General features: G+C 41.5%; 1 long non-coding RNA gene across 1 annotated transcript in view; it reads right to left on the bottom strand.

The window, feature by feature from the left end:
• Positions 1–5,330: 5,330 nt before the first annotated feature.
• LOC148092652 (uncharacterized) overlaps positions 5,331–15,918 on the bottom strand; it is a 56,851-nt gene continuing 46,263 nt past the window's right edge. The window contains exons 2-3 of the long non-coding RNA XR_015714926.1: positions 8,670–8,770; positions 5,331–5,440 (exon numbers count right to left, since the gene is read on the bottom strand). This is a non-coding gene — a long non-coding RNA (uncharacterized LOC148092652). The remainder of the gene's footprint in view (positions 5,441–8,669; positions 8,771–15,918) is intronic.

Raw genomic sequence — 15,918 nt, 5'->3', positions numbered from 1 at the left:
AAAAATAGTTTGCAAAGCTGAAAGGAATCATGTGGTTGGTCAGGCATAAACCATAAAATGACTGCTCATGTCAGAACAGCCAGTAATAGAATTCTTGTTAGACAGCCTGTACTATATTCCCAATTTTTATTTTTATTTTTGCATCAGTGGACACCATTTCTTCTAAAACAATTCTAGCCAAATGCTGATCAAGGAAGGCGTCAAGCTGGCCGGGCAGAACGTGGAACGAGGGCCGGAAGCACAGGCTGACTCTCTCCCAGCGGCCGCGTGGACGGTGCTGCGCATCCTTTCTGCTCGGGATGGGCCAGCTCAGCAGTGGGGCGAGCGAGTCCAAGAATGTCAGCTTGGGAAGGGCCTTCTCTGTGCTAAGCACTTATCAGAATAACTTATGAGGCAGGCCTTAATCTTCACAGTAAATGTATAATAAACTGCCAACTTAATTCTAGAAATGCCCAATTCAGTTTGTAAAATAAAACATTTTAATGTTATCACCTCTTGGAATACTAACGTTTTAAATTTCAGGCAGAAGGCATACGAAAGAATTCCACTAAGAGAAACAAAAAATCCAATTTATACCCAAACCCAAGGCACTCCCCTGAATGTGTTGGCCTTGGCAGAACAGTCCACGTTAGTCCATGTACCAGGGCAATGTTACATGAAGCTATTTATGGAGTCAGTCACTCACCCCAAGCAAATTTTACATATGAGCTACTATACAGCACCAAGCAGTCCTGCACCCTGCTGTCTTATTCCAATTCCAAAATTAGGGTTAGGGAATGTCTCTGGAGGTGTTTAAAAAGTTGCCCACACTGCTCGGAAAGGTGAATTCAAGGTGTTCAGAGAAATCCACACGAGCTAACTTCCTCAACTGCATCATAGAAATAAAAAGTTTTCAGAAGGCTGTTTGTTTTCTAAAGACACCAATAAGTTCATCTCTAAATTAAAAGCAAACATTCAAATAAAACATGAATAAAAGCATAAAAGACTTCAAATTTATGGTGATTTTTCTCCTACATTTATAGGGGGGGAAACATAAAAAGTATACTCAGATTATTCTACATGTATTTTTTAAAGTTTTAAGGAAACACTTTTAACTATAATTCAAATTAAAAAGCCAGAAAAACGCCTGACAAAGTTAGTTATACAAAAATAAAAACTTCTACATGACTTAAAATTAAAAAGAAAAACCAACAGCAAAAGTAAAGTCAAAAAACAAACTGGAAAAAAAATAACTGTCTTCTCTCAGGCAAAGCATCAATTTCTATCCTGCAGAAAGAGCACCTAGAAACTAAGATTAAAAAAACACTAACCACCAATAGAAAAATGAGTCCAGGGCATGAACAGGCAGTTTACAGAAAAAGAAATATATGAACGTGAAAATAGGCTCTGCCTCACTCATAACAAGAAATGCAAATTAAACCAACTCTGAGTAATTATGTTTCACCTGCTAGAGTGGCAAAATACAAAGGTTTAACAACAGGCTCTGCATGGAAGGCCACGGAGAACAGGTACGTTCAGACTCTGCTGGGCACATGCAAAATGACACAATCCCCTATGGAGGGCAATTTGGCAATATTAGTCAAAATTACAACTGCATTTACTCTTGACCCAGCAATCCCACTTATGGGACTTTACTCTCCAGATATACCTGCAGCAGGTATAGAATTACACACGGACAAGGCTATTGACTGCAGCAGTCTGGGTAATAGCAAAAGATTGGAAATAATCCAGTTGCCATCTACTGGGGACTGGTTAAACAAGGTGTAGTAGATCTACACGATAGGATGTGTAAGAGTTGAATAAAAATAAGAAAATACATTGTATTTGCTTGTATCTATATATTAAGAAAAACACTGGAAGGAATCACAAGAAACTTAAAAATTTATTACCTAACGGGGTGGGAGTAGATGGAAAGGCAGGTGAGGAAAAAACTTCTCAGTGTATATTTTTTATTTTCAATGTATATCATTTTCATTTTTGAACCACACAAATATATTAGTTCTTCAAAAATGATTAAGTAAAACTACTATGGCATGAAATGGCCTCATTCTGTGTATAAAAATAATCCTGCTGTTAGGGACATTACAGTTAATGTCAGGAAACACGTGACCACTGGACATCAGAGAAGAACTAGCTGTCTGCGCGCTCCCATTTCCCATGGCCTTTCCCTCCCTCACTTGCTGCAAGAAAGCCAGGCCTGTCTACCCCCTGAGCGTCACGGAGCCTTTCCAGTGGGACCTGATGGTGAGCGGGGCAAGTGGCCAGTGGACTGATTACTCAGTGCCCCACTGCCATACGCACAGAGGTGCCACCAGGAAAAAACGGGGGAAAGCCAATCCATGGGCCAACCAGTCAGCTGTTTTACTTCTTAACCTGTGCTGAAACTAGAGACTTGGTACCAGTGATCTTGGTCAAGACCAATATCCTGAGACTTAATTTGGCCTCAGAATCTATGGAAGTGAATGTCTCTCCCCAGTCCCAGCAAGAAAAGTGAGTCAATGATCCGCCTACTACTGTGGTCACAACTGTGCCAAATGAGGAGCCAGGTGCCTTCCTTTCCACAAACTGGACATATTTTGTCACAAAAGAAAATAAAACTTGCCTCATAAAACCATTCTGTATAAGTTCTCTCTAAAGTTTCTGATCTTGAGCAGCATATTCAGAAAGTTCAGATTCCACCGCCAGAGGGAGAATGTTTGGAATAAATTTAGAAAATAGAGTTGGAGCCATCTGAACCCACTCTGTGAGGGAAGGAAAAGATTCTTTAAGAAAATCATATAGACAAATTAAATTAAATATATATTAAACCAAACTTAAGTGCAAGTTTATTCTGATAAAGAAGATACAAGAGGTTAAATTTCCTTTCTAAAAAGAATTTACAGTGTAAAGAAAACAGATGTCTTTACATTTTACCGATATAACAAAATTTAATGAAAATCTCTAGAGATTTTTAAATGGGCCTTATCAAAAATTCTAAATATGAGGGAAGGAAATATTTGCATCAAAGGTGAATTAGTATCTTTATTATAAAGCATTTTTACAAATCACTAAGACCAGATAAATGAAAGACAGGACTGAATAATTTATAAGAAAAACATAATAGAATAAAAGCCTTGTTAATATTTATGCAAACTCAGGCTAAAATAAACACAATCTCCCCCCCCCCCCCCCCCCCCCCGCTCACCGACCTGCAACTGTAACGAATGCCCACCTGTGGCAGGGGTGTGAGGGAACCAGCACCCGCCTCCCTTGCTGGTGGCCCTGCCTGTGAGCACTGCTACCCTTTTGGAGCCTATTAATCTGGCCCTTTCAAATTTTCACTCTCTGAAAACATCTTAGCTGTGCATATCAAAAACCATAAAATGTCAATGCTCTATTTATTCCAGTGAGCTCAATTTAAAAATTGTAATCTTAGGTAAATATAATTATAAATTTGAAAAAAATTTACGCTAATGCTGTGCAATGCTGGGTCATTGGTAAGTTAAAAAAAAAAAAAATCAACAGGAGAACAGCCAAGTTAGAAATGGCAAAAAAAAAAATAAGGACTGAAAATGACACAAGGGCCACCTCACTCAGCCCTGAACAAACTCATGACAAAATGCCCTCAATCGTGTCCCTCCACCTCGCTCAGCTCAAACAGGGTGTGGAAAGAGCCTCGGAACAGTGCTCCGGGGACCACAACCAATCGGTGTGAGCCGCCAACCAGACCTGCCGTTTCATGGAACTCCAAGCAGTGATTAAAATAAAGATAAAGAAACAAAAAAAGTGTATTAAATGAAGGGCAGCTATTTTTAAGCTGAGTTTCTAAAGACCAAATGAAAACACACTTAAAATGTTAAGTCATCAGGATCTCCAAGGATTAGGGCCCAGGAATCTAGAGTTTAGAAAACCTTCTTGGCTGATTCAGATGCATTCACTATACAAAGATCAGCACGTGAGATTCACTGCAATGAAAGAAACTTTTACATTTAAATTTCAAGGTTTAAAATATTTTAACCTTAACCTTTCAGGTGAATAAAACTGCTTTAACAAACCAGGAACACAGTGGGTGAGATGTGTAAATGTCAAAATACGTTTAACAGTATCTCAGAAAATGCCAGTGGTTACAAAAGGTTGGCCTTTGCAAAAGGACAATTCGTAAATACAGACTCTTCACAAGTAGCACGAATCCTACCTAAGAGCTCAACCTTAGAACAACAGCATTTAGATGAACACGTATCTCTGAGTGTTTCTCCCCTGATTACTTTTAGTCTGCAATTCGTTATTTATGATAAAAGCCAGAGCTTTTATGATAAAGCTGCCTACTTGGGAGGCAGAATTTAGAAATTTGTCAAACTGCACTTGGATGCCTTCCAAAATAAAATAAAATAAATCATTCATAACCTAGCACTAAAAGAAAAATCCATGAGCCATTTCATCACATTTAGTAAAATGAAATTCAAAATTCTGAGAAACTACAAAAAGAAAAACATCAGCTTATTGGAAACATGAAATAAAATATTTTGCTACTTTATATAAATAATTACTTTACACAGATAATTTGTTTAAATTTTATGAATAGAGCGAGACCCAACCAAATTTAAGTAACACTGAATCTGAATACTGAAGCCACTGTTTAAAGTAGCCTGAGAAAGAAGCATTTACATCACACTCTACTCCTACTACAGTTTTCACCAAATTTCCATTTTTAGCAAGTTAAATTCTGACGGATCTTTTAAATTTAGCAAACAATCAAGCCACCAATTAACATAAAATAACCACTGGACCCAAGTGTACCGTAATACCTTAAGGTTAGTAAGCTTATTATATCATCAGGTATTGTGTTAAGCAATTTAGATCAGGTTTTATTTCACTCCATCTTCAAATGACAAAAGAATTTCACAAAAAGGTTATTAAAGTAGTCCCCCTTTCCCGAGGGGGATACGTTCTGAGACCCCCAACGGACTGCTTGCAAGTTATTCAACAAGCCTGAGAAGACGGCATCGTGAGCGCGTCCCGAGCGTGTGCGCCTGTGCACAGCACCCGCAGTGTGGGCAGAACTGAAGGAGGCTCCACAACCAAAAAAGACAAAGATTAATGCCAGGCGCGAGAGTCAGTTTTACCAGAAGTGTCTCCTACAAACTCTTTTGTGTGTTTCCTAAACAAGTTGGTTTTCACTAGAATAGAGAGAATTCCACCTGAGTCCTGAGCTTACATTTCACAATGATGAGTATCTACTCAATTTTTTTTGCCATAACCAACCCAAATACCATTAGGGCTCAGAAAACACACAGAGAAACACTGTTTCTTGGGTAGGGCTGGAGCTACCACAAACAAGCAGTCCAACCCCAAAGGAATGATGTACAGTTTACCTGGTCTGAGAGTGTACAGGCCTTGCACGATATCTGCCATAGTTGGAGGTGTGACCTGAAATGTGTTGACTGGGCTTCTAAAAGTAAAGCTGAAAAAAGAAGAAAAACTGGGACATAAAAATGATGCAACATTTACTGGTTTTTCTTTCTATTACTATTTCTCCCAAAGACAGAAGGGTAAACAAGTGCAAGAAAAAAGCACCCCAAGAGGACAGCCCAAGAACTGATTCACTGAAGGCTGCCTTTAAACCCGGTGCAACGGAGCTCAGTCCAGCAGTAAACACATACAGGCTTCGGACATACTAATGGAAACGACTCAGTCCCGGCGGCTCTGAAAACAAGGACAGCTTCCTAAAAGCAATGGTGTTCCTGGTACTTAGGGAGCCAGAAGTGCTTCCCGTTATGCTCATGACTCAAAAGACTTACATTCGGGGGGAAAATGGTCTCTAATTCTCTCAGCCATTTCTCTCTCCCCCAGGTCACTGTATTTGAGGCTCTTGGGATTTCCCTGAAAGACGTGTTATTGGTAATGTCAGTGGCCGCAGTCAGAGGCAGGCTGACTTTCTGAGTCAATGTGACTTTCCCAAATGCTACAGCTGTATGTGTGTTTTCTCTTACTCAGGATAACAGCAGGGAGACCATGCTCGCTCCCCCTTCTCACTCCCATGACTGGTACCTGCAGGACCCTGACTGAACCTGACAACGGAGCCAGCTTTCTTTTAGGTTATCTACTGCCGAACAAAAACTTTATCAGAACATTTTTAAATGGATAGAAATAATTTCTCTAGATAACATCATTAACAAATACAAATAAATTCCATTACTTAGTGGGTACAACAGATACTACTGACTCAAAACAGTTCTTTTTTTTTAAATTTTTTTTTAAACATATCTTTATTGATTTCAGAGAGAGGAAAGGAGGGGGAGAGAGAGAGAGAAACATCAATGATGAGAGAGTCATTGACTGGCTGCCTAGCCCGCAACCCGGGCCTGTGCCCTGACCGGGAATCGAACCCCGATCTCCTAGATCCTAGGGCGATGCTCAACCGCTGAGCCACACCTGGCTGGGCAAAGCAGCTCATTTTTAATTTCTCTCTCAAAGACTTGCAATTTACTAACCAAAATACTCCATAAAACTTGGCATAATTTTACTGTGTGCTAGGCTTGTCACATTGGACAGGCTGTTTTCACCTGTCCATGTCTCTTTCAACAAACAAATTCCATTTAGTGGGTACAATAGATACTACTGACTCAAAACAGTTCATTTTTAATTTCTCTCTCAAAGATCTACAATTTATTAACCAAAATACCCCATAAACTTGGCATAACTTGGCTTGTCAAATTGGACAGGCTGTTTTCTTCTGTCGGTGTCTTTTTAAAAATGGAAACGCCATCTCACTTGGCCAACAATGACTTTACAGTTTCAAACATACACTGTGAGTTACACTTGAATTTACATGAAAGCTAAAAGTGCATTGTTCAAGTTTATCCTTTGGATTTTATCATCAGTAGATAGTTACAATTATAAATAGCATAGAGAAATTTTAAGGAGACAAATGCTAATTTGAGCACTCCAGAAAATACTTTAAAAATATAATGTTTAAAACTGAAATTCTAAATTTTAGGCTCTAAGAGAGTCTCTTCCAACTCAAGGTTCTCTCTAATATCAACAGGCACTCGAAACCCATACTCTATTATTCCCTCTCCCTACTTTTGACCAATTGTCTTGACCTCCAATAAGTCCGACTGAAGGTTGCCAGATGGGAGGGTAGCTGGGGGAGGCCGGGTGGAAAGGGGGAGAGACTATGAAGTACAAACTGGCAGTTACAGAATAGTCACAGTGCCTGGTAACTGCTTAACAAATATCTCATAAGTTCAGTTTTATCCAACTTACAAAAGCTTAAGGGCCTTTTCAGTTTACTTGAAAAAGAAAAGATATATCCACCTTTAAGTGTAATGTTTATTAAAAATCAGATTCTATAATAAACGAAAGGAAGAAGTAATCCGTTTATGTTTTCTCTCACTAAATCTGGATTCTCTCTGAATATTTTCTTTGCATATGCCCAATAAAATTGATTTCCAAATTACTGACAAATATAAAAACATATTTACATAGTAAATATGCTGTTCTACCAAATGACAGCACTGGTCTAAAGAATTTTAACAGGAAAAACTCCAAAATGCTGTATTTTCTTTTACAATGAAAACAAGGACAATGTCGACATCAGAGATAATACTTAAGTGGTTATAATTAATAGTTGGGATACCTCACAAGATCATATTTAAAGATATCTGTAAGCATCTGGAAAGCCTTTTTTTAGAAAGGCCATACTCCCAAGATTCTAGATCTCCAGGATGATTCTGGAATCTCTTGAGGACATAATGAAATATATTATCTTCATCTACAGTATTACTTGAAAACCCTGCCTTTCTAAAATAAATTGGCCCAATGTTTAATATTCCTTCCCTTTATTTACACTCAAAAATGAAAGAGTTTGTGGTCAAGCTTACAACAATTCTTTTGTAAATTCCAGTAAAAGTTCACTGTGGTGGAAACTATGACTATTAGAAAAGCAAAAATTACTGCAAATCCAAAATGTGCCAAATTCTAAAACATGACTTGATGATTTACTGCATAAAATATGAGCTTTTAATGACTGCTGACACATTAGGTTGTAGGGGACTCCTAAATTTCACTTGGGGAGGTATATTCTTATAGGAAAGGTATAAGATGCCGCCTACTGTAAGGGGGCAGGGGCCTGGGAATGCGGGGAAAGGAAAAACTGAATTTGGCACGATGCTCCGCTTACTTACTAATCTACATAATAACCACGTTAAACATTTTACTAATCCCAATTCACAGAAGAGAAAACAGGACCAGAGGGTGAGAAACTGCCCTGAGATGCAGTTAATAAATGCCAGAGCCAGAGGGGAAGTGTTTTTGCATCAAAGAGTAAACATCAGAGAGGATTCTGTGCTCCGGCTTCAAAGATATCACACTGGGCTCCTCCTAGAGTTACCAGTGACAAAGTTAGGGGCACACCCCTCACTTGCTATGTCCCCCATTGTCAGAGGAGGGAAAGGCAGCAAGTATCAGGCACTGTCCGGGCACGTGGCTGAGCAGCTCCCAGCTCACGAGGCGACCTCCAAGTCACACCTTCAACTCCTCAGGCCCCCTCTACAGAACTGGGCTTCAACACCTTCTGCTGCATGATTCAGAAGACGCCAACACTGGGGTTTATGTGCCAGTGCTCGCTGACCAAAAACTATGCACATCACTGCTGGTGTTCTCTCACCCCAGCAAGGTGAATTACTCACGCAGTAGGCTGTAAATGTGCTTTTCTGCAACGTTCCGTAAACAGCTTTATAAGGTCATCTTTTAAGTCTCTGTTAAGCTTCGTTTCGATGTAAAACTTATTCTGAAAAGGAAAATAAATTATTCTTCAGTGAATCAATTAGAGGAAATGATTAGTCTAAAACTGAAACACTAAAAATAAATTATTTTGGGGAAACAATTCATAAAAGCATCAATCAAAACATAAAAACCCAGCACCAAGCAACAAAAGAAAGCCCCATCCTATTTACATGTCTTTCTGGCATGGGGTTAAAAGTACATAAAGATAAAATGCCATGAACCACACACCTCCAAAAGAACAAGGGGGAGATACCTGGCATGACCTAGAGAGGGATGATGGACAGACACGCAGAACCCACTGTGTGAGGCACTTAATGTGCCCTTTAAAAATACCGGATCATCTAAAGGCAGCACCGGGTATCACTAAGAAAAGTTCCCATTTATCCATGATCTAGGCTGAAAGCAGGAGGCGAATGTGCACTGGCTGGGCCCCAACATACACTCCACTCCAGCGCTTAGTGTAAGTCACTCAGCTTGTGGTATTCCCTGAGAGAGAGCCTGGTTCAAAGGGAGACGCGTGACCACGGCAGCCCCGTAAGGCTGAGAGAAAGCTAGGCTTGAATGAAAAGTATCTGACAGTCATCTCAGCATTGTGCGGAGAACAGGTGAATCAGATGTACACAGCAGAGACGAAAACCCGAGTCCTTGGCAGCACTGTTAGGCCACAGATTCGGCCAAACTGGAGACTGCCTTATATCTGGATTTTACTGTAAGAGCTAATGCTTTCCCTTATTTACTTAAATCGCTTTGAATCTGGTCTTCTGTTTCTGGCAGCCAGAAGCATCCTGATTAGAATTACTGATAAGTCAAAACAATTGAATTTGTTCATGTTTAAATGTTAACTCAATGTACAGGAATGGAAAACGCAAAGAGGAATGTTAACAAGTTGCTGATTCTCTTAATTCTTAACACAACTTTTTTTTTCTCTTTAAAAAATTATAAAAATAACATGTACATGGTTAAAAATTAAAACCATGCAAAAGGTTATACAATAAAAAGAACTGTCCCACTGCAGGCCCTCTGTCCCATTCCAAAAGGTCCCACCCTACACTGGGAAAACTTCTGTATATTCTTCCTAAAAGCTTGCTTGCATATGTGGATATGCTTTTTTCCAGAAGAAAACACACTTGCTAATGGAGAAATATTATATCCTGCTCTGCATCTTACTTTTCTACATAATGTCTGTTGGGAACGATTTTTCTCTAAAATAACATAACACATCATTATTTTTAACTGCGTATTTTTCAACTGTAAGTATCTTTCATAAATTACTTAAATAATGGCCCCTGGTGATAATGGAAATTTCTCCCAGTGTTCTGTTTTGTATGGCTTTTTTCTAGTAGTTTTGGGGTTTTTTTTCAGTGAAGTATATCTTATGGAGCATAAATAAATCATTTTGAAGATGGGTATAAGACATACAGCAATCTCTATGCTATAGAATACAGGATCAACCTACACACCCTAGTCCCTAATCTAATAAGCAAAGAGGAACTGGGATGATGGCTTCACTCCATTGGGATAACGAGCCCCTCCACTTGACAGGAACACTGACATTAAGATTCTGCAACTTGATATATTTAAAGGGAAGAGGGACTAATCGACAAAGTCAACAGACCACAAATTATACTCGAGGCATAATTCTCCAAGTGGAAGAAATCATCAGAACGCAAGTAAATTTTGTCGTTCCATTTTTTTATGAAATGACTTACTTGGCATTTATCATACTTCACATTTTTAGATACACGTCTTAATTCTTTTTCTGAGGACAAGAAATCTTTCTTATACATCTTTATTTTCCAAGCACAATATCTTCCATATGGCAGAAATAAAATAAATGCTCAACAGGTTACTGCTGATATTCATGCCTAATTGTGTATATAGCAATATTATTTATGGAACTTTAAAACAGAAAAGGGGTAAATAATTCTTCTATGGCAACACTTTCAAACATTCCTAAAATAGATTAATTTCCATTTCCACCATAACATATAGCAAAAGAAAAACAGAACATGCTTCGCTCTTGATGCTTAGACCAGTAAACCAAGCTCTAACTTACCATATAAATGAAAAGAGGCACAGTGCTCTGCAATGCTCCCATATACTGTCCAAGAGCTATATTAAATCTTTCAATATAGAGATCTGGAGGGCTGGCCTCTGAGAAAGAACATAAATGTGGTAATTCCGGGAAACCAGGCTTACAGAGCTTCTGTCAGTCTAAAATGCAAATGGCTCTTAGAATATGTGTAGGGAACTCTCCTTACTTCTAATTGGGCCTCCACATGCAGTACTTACCCGTTCGGGATACACTAGTGTTTTTTATTTTTCTTAGTCCCCCTAAATGCCTGCAAATTGAATGTTATCTCCACTTTTACCTATGAAGCAACTGGGGCTCAAAATATTTAGTCACTTGACTACAGTCCCACAGCTAATAAGCAGAAGAGCTAAGTCTCAAACTCTGGTTAATCTGAGTCCTTCCGCCTACTTACATTCCTCTTTCAGCGCCTTGAAACCTTTAGAACAAAGTTCAAATTTCCAACTGAGGGCACACTGTTTGCCTCCGTGTTCATACCCGCTCCTCACGCACAGCCCAGTGCAGCAACATGCGGAACTGGCAGCAGTTGCCCAAGCGTGACGTGCTCCCAGGCCTCCCTGACCGTACCTTCTGCCTGAAGTCTCTAACGCCCCCAGCCAGCTTCGCCTGGCTAACTTCTGTGTGTCCTTCAAAATTCGTCACTTCCTCATAAATATCTGGGATATATGGCCTCCCAACTGGCCACTATGACACTATTTACTTCTCCCAGTGGGTGGTCTCTGTCCCTAAACTTCAGGTCCCTGCAGGGCAAGATCTACATCTTGCCTTTGCAGCTTCAGTGCTGACCACAGAGCCTGGAACACAGTAGGTGTATATAGAGGCACGTCTTGCAAGGACAGAGCCTTGCTTAAATCTAAACTTGTTGAAATCTAACCCTAACCTAGCCTTGTTTAGATCTAAATTATTTTGCTATTGAACAAGGCTGTATGGCATTATGCAATTCATTTAGTCCTCTGAATTTCAATTTACACACATAAAATAGGAAAAATACTAATTGTGCTATTTCTGAGATGAGTTTAGATTCAAAAAAAATAATGTGTAAGGGCTCACATGAAACCTGTTTATTTTGTGAAGACTCTCTTCAGCCCTGTCTTGTGCAGGGGGGGTGCCAATCCCAACTCTTTTATCATGAAATTTTCCAAGTCTTTGTCAGATAATTGTATTTAAAGGTTCTCCCTAAATTGCTTTATCTCAGGTATGAAAACCCCAGGGGCAGCCACCCCTGACTCCCCTTCCTGAAACGCCAGGCTGCCCGTGGTCCCTCCATCACGGCCACAGATTATTCTAGCCTTCTTCTACAGCAGCTGGCAACTGACAAGTGTCTTATAGGATAGGCAAGAAACTCCTACAAACATAACAAAAAGGTAAGACCACCCAATGAAAACATTGCCAAAAGCTTGAACGAGCAACTGACAAGAGAAAGTGTACAAATGCGTAACTAGCATAAAAAAGGTGTCCACTGCATCGGGCACCAGGAAAGTGCACGTTAGGGTCGCCCAGCAGAAGGGCTCCATTTAAGGAGTTTATACACTGTTGTGGGTGACCGGCCAGAGGAGGGGAGAGGGTAAAGGGGGGTGAGTGGCGATGGAAGGAGGCTTGGCCTGGGGCAGCCGACACACTGTGCAGAGTGCAGACGATGTGCTGAACAACTGGGCACCTGAAACCTATTTAACTTTATTAACCAATGTCACCCCAATAAATTCAATAAGAATGTAAAACATAATAAAAATTTTAAAAATAAGGAGTTTATACACTGTTGATGAGAGGGCTTATTGGTAGTCATGTTGGAAGATAGTTTGGTATTTTAAATAAAATATGAATATTTGTATATTCTATGACCCAGAATTTCCACTTCTAGGTATAAGTTCCAAGAAAATGATGACTGCATACACTAAGACATGCATGAGAATATTAATAGCAGTATTATGGTTTCAACCCCAAATATCCACCAACAGTACAGCAGAGGAAGAACCGTATGTCCGTAAAGTAGAACAGCACTCAGCCGTGGAAGCGAGTGGACCACAGCTGTGGGCAACAGTCTGGATTAACTGCACAAAGAATGCTGGAGAAATTCATCACAAAAGAGTACCTGTTAGATTATTTCATTAATCCAGAGTTTAAAATAGTCCCAATTGATCCCCAGTGTTGGCAATCAGGAGAGTGATTGCCTTTGGGGTGTTGTCACTTGGAGGTGTCTGGAGGGGCCCATAGGATGCTGGCAGTGTTTCATTTCGTGACCTAGGGGACGATTACGCAGGTGTGTTCATCTAGTGATCACTTTCTCTGAAAGTGCTTCCTGTCCACTTTTCTGCCCGTTTCAGTTATCTGCTGCTACGGAACAAACCTCCCCAAACTCAGTGACTGGAAACAAGTAACCATTTATTGTTTCCACAGACCCGTTACTGGGACAAAGCTCAGCATGCACAAGTTGTCCCTGTCCCCTGCTGTGCCCTGGCTTGGAGAGTTGGAGTGACTTGGACTTACCCGAGGACTCCTTCACTCCAGGTGTGGCAGGTAATGCTGGCTGTTGCCTGGATGGACAGGGTGCATTTCCACATGGCTTGTGGACTCTGTTAGGGCCCAGTGGCTGGGTTCCAAGGCTCTGCGCACCCACAGGGCAGGGCAGGTGGGCATGACATTTTATGACCCGCTGACTTAAGATCGCTTCCACCGTATTCCAATGGTCAAGGCAATTGCAGAAGTTTCTCTGGATCCAAGAGGAGGGGCACCAACACCACCACTCAGCGGGAAGAATGTCAGTGTCACCATAGGAAGAGCATGTGAGATGGAAGGTACCACTGTGGCTTTCTTGAGGAAATACAATATGCAGCTCTGTGTTATCGTTTTAAAAAGCATCACAGCAGCCCTGGCCAGTGTGACTCTGTTGATTGGGGGTCATCCTTGCATGGAAAGGTTGGCAGTTTGATTCCCCGTCAGGGCACATGCCCAGGTTGCAGGCTCAATCCCCAGTAGGGGGCGTGCAGGGGGCAGCTGATCGATGTTTCTCTCTCACATTGATGTTTCTCTCTCTGCCTCTCCCTTCTTCTCTCTAAAAAGCAATAAAAATATATTTTTGAAAAAGTATCACAGCAAAGAACTGGCAAGCTAAAAAGTGTAAAATAGCAACCTCTGCTGGTAATTTGAAGTCGAGGGAGTCCCTAGGACAAACAATCATTGCAGGTACAACATGGTGACCTCCATGTCACCTTGGGTGTCCCCCCGTCTCCCCAGCTTCTGGGAACGGGTGACTCTCATTGATACTGATGAAAGGGTTGGAATTGTCCACACAGCTGTGCTCACAGGTTCGTGCCACCATGATCCCCTGGCGGAGATATGAAAACACAACTTTGCAAATCTTCCTGTTTACAGTGTGGCAGGCCTGGGGGAGGCCTGAGCCCCTTCCTTTCGGGCAGGTCCCCGCCCTGTGATGCTGCTGGTCTGAGGCCCTCATGGAGAAGAACTGATTGGGGAGGTGTCCCTGGCGCTGGTCACCGGAATCCATCATCAGAGCAGCACCACAGTGATTAACAGGGAACCAGTAGAAATGCCAATTCCTCCAGGAAGCCTGTCCTGATGCATCAAGGCCTGTGTCCCCTGCACCACCCCCAGGTCCCGCACAGGGACCAATTCTGATCGCATGACCCACTGTGCGACCTTAGATTGGGGAGCTGGGGAGGTCAGAGGCCACTTCACTTCTGTCTGTAGCCCCCACAGGGAGCCAAGCGCTTGGCGTCCCCAGACAGTCACTTCAGAGGGAGTGACAATAAATACAGTGTGGCAATTACTTCTGTGGGTACCAGAAAGCTATGGAAATAGCTAGTATGCCTCACAACATGAAATCCACAAAAGGCTAGAAAGGTGTGGGCTGAAATGAAAGAGATAATGCAGCGTTTCCAATTCAGGCTCAAAGGAAAAGGCGTTTGGAAGAGTCTGTGTCGAAGCTGATGTGGACATCTCGGGGTTTTAGTTAAATCTCAGGTGAGTACGAACCAACAGTCTGAAATAGCAGATGGAACATCTGATAAACCAGGAGGGGAGAGTATTTATACTTAGTAGAGTCATATTATTTGCTACTTTTTAGTTTAAGGACAATAGCAATGTCTGAAGGAGAAGAGCCCAGTAGGAGCAGGTGCCAGAGCCAGGTTACCTGGAAAGGGGGAGTCTTCTGTGTGCTCCTGTTGAAACTTACTTCTGGAAGGTATACTGATTTTTTTTTTTTAATTGAAGAGCTGAAAACATTTAAATGCAGGTTCCCTTTCTTTTTCTAGCTGGGAGGAAGCGCTAGGCAGGTTCTCATTATCACGGCCACCATTGAACAGGGGCCTCCGCTGTCCAGGCCTCCTTTCGCCGGCTCCTGTTTTCAGACGGATCTCTCTTGAACTGAAGGTTCTTAAGCTGAGCCTCAGTCCAGGGGAGGGCGTTGTCCAGGGGAAGGGGGTTTAAATGAAAACCATTTACTTTTCCAGCCATTGGTATAGAGGTAACCGATGTCCTGTTAGAGAGAAAAAACCCTTGACAAATATTTCAGGAAATATTGGCATTTAAATAACTAACATTTAAAATTGGAAAAAGGTGTTAGTTTCAGAAAAGAAATGAAGACTGGAATAAAGAGATGGGAAAATGCTGGCTGGTGGAGCCTCCCCTCTCTGAAGATGGATTGGGGAGATGCCAGCAAAGCCCAGAGAGAAGCTGGTGCTCTTTTCTCTGTTATGATGTACTTCTATTCCTATTTTTCTTGTTTCCCAACCACTCATCTTCTGTTTTCCTTGCTGGGCATTTATTTAGGGGCCACCGACCCTCCAATCCCAGGCTCCGTTCTTCTTGCCCGTGGTCCCCTTGGAAGGAATCTTTTCTCCCATCATTAACCGTCACCCTGATGCAGCTCATTGTAGTGCAGGGTCAGGCCCACGTTTCCCTCATCCCACACCTTCTGCGATGCTGTTCCGTCCACTCCACCCCGCGGGTCTTATCAGGCACAGACACCCGCCTGACTGCGCCCCCTCATTGCTCAAGGCCCAGCTTGTGCATTACCGGGTTCAGAAAGCTGACCCACGGTTTTG

Source organism: Miniopterus natalensis, chromosome 8, assembly GCF_054644295.1.
Source record: "Miniopterus natalensis isolate mMinNat1 chromosome 8, mMinNat1.hap1, whole genome shotgun sequence".
Lineage (NCBI taxonomy): Eukaryota > Metazoa > Chordata > Mammalia > Chiroptera > Miniopteridae > Miniopterus > Miniopterus natalensis.
The sequence above is the reverse complement of the archived record's forward strand: the minus strand, read 5'-3'. Positions and strand labels throughout refer to the sequence as shown.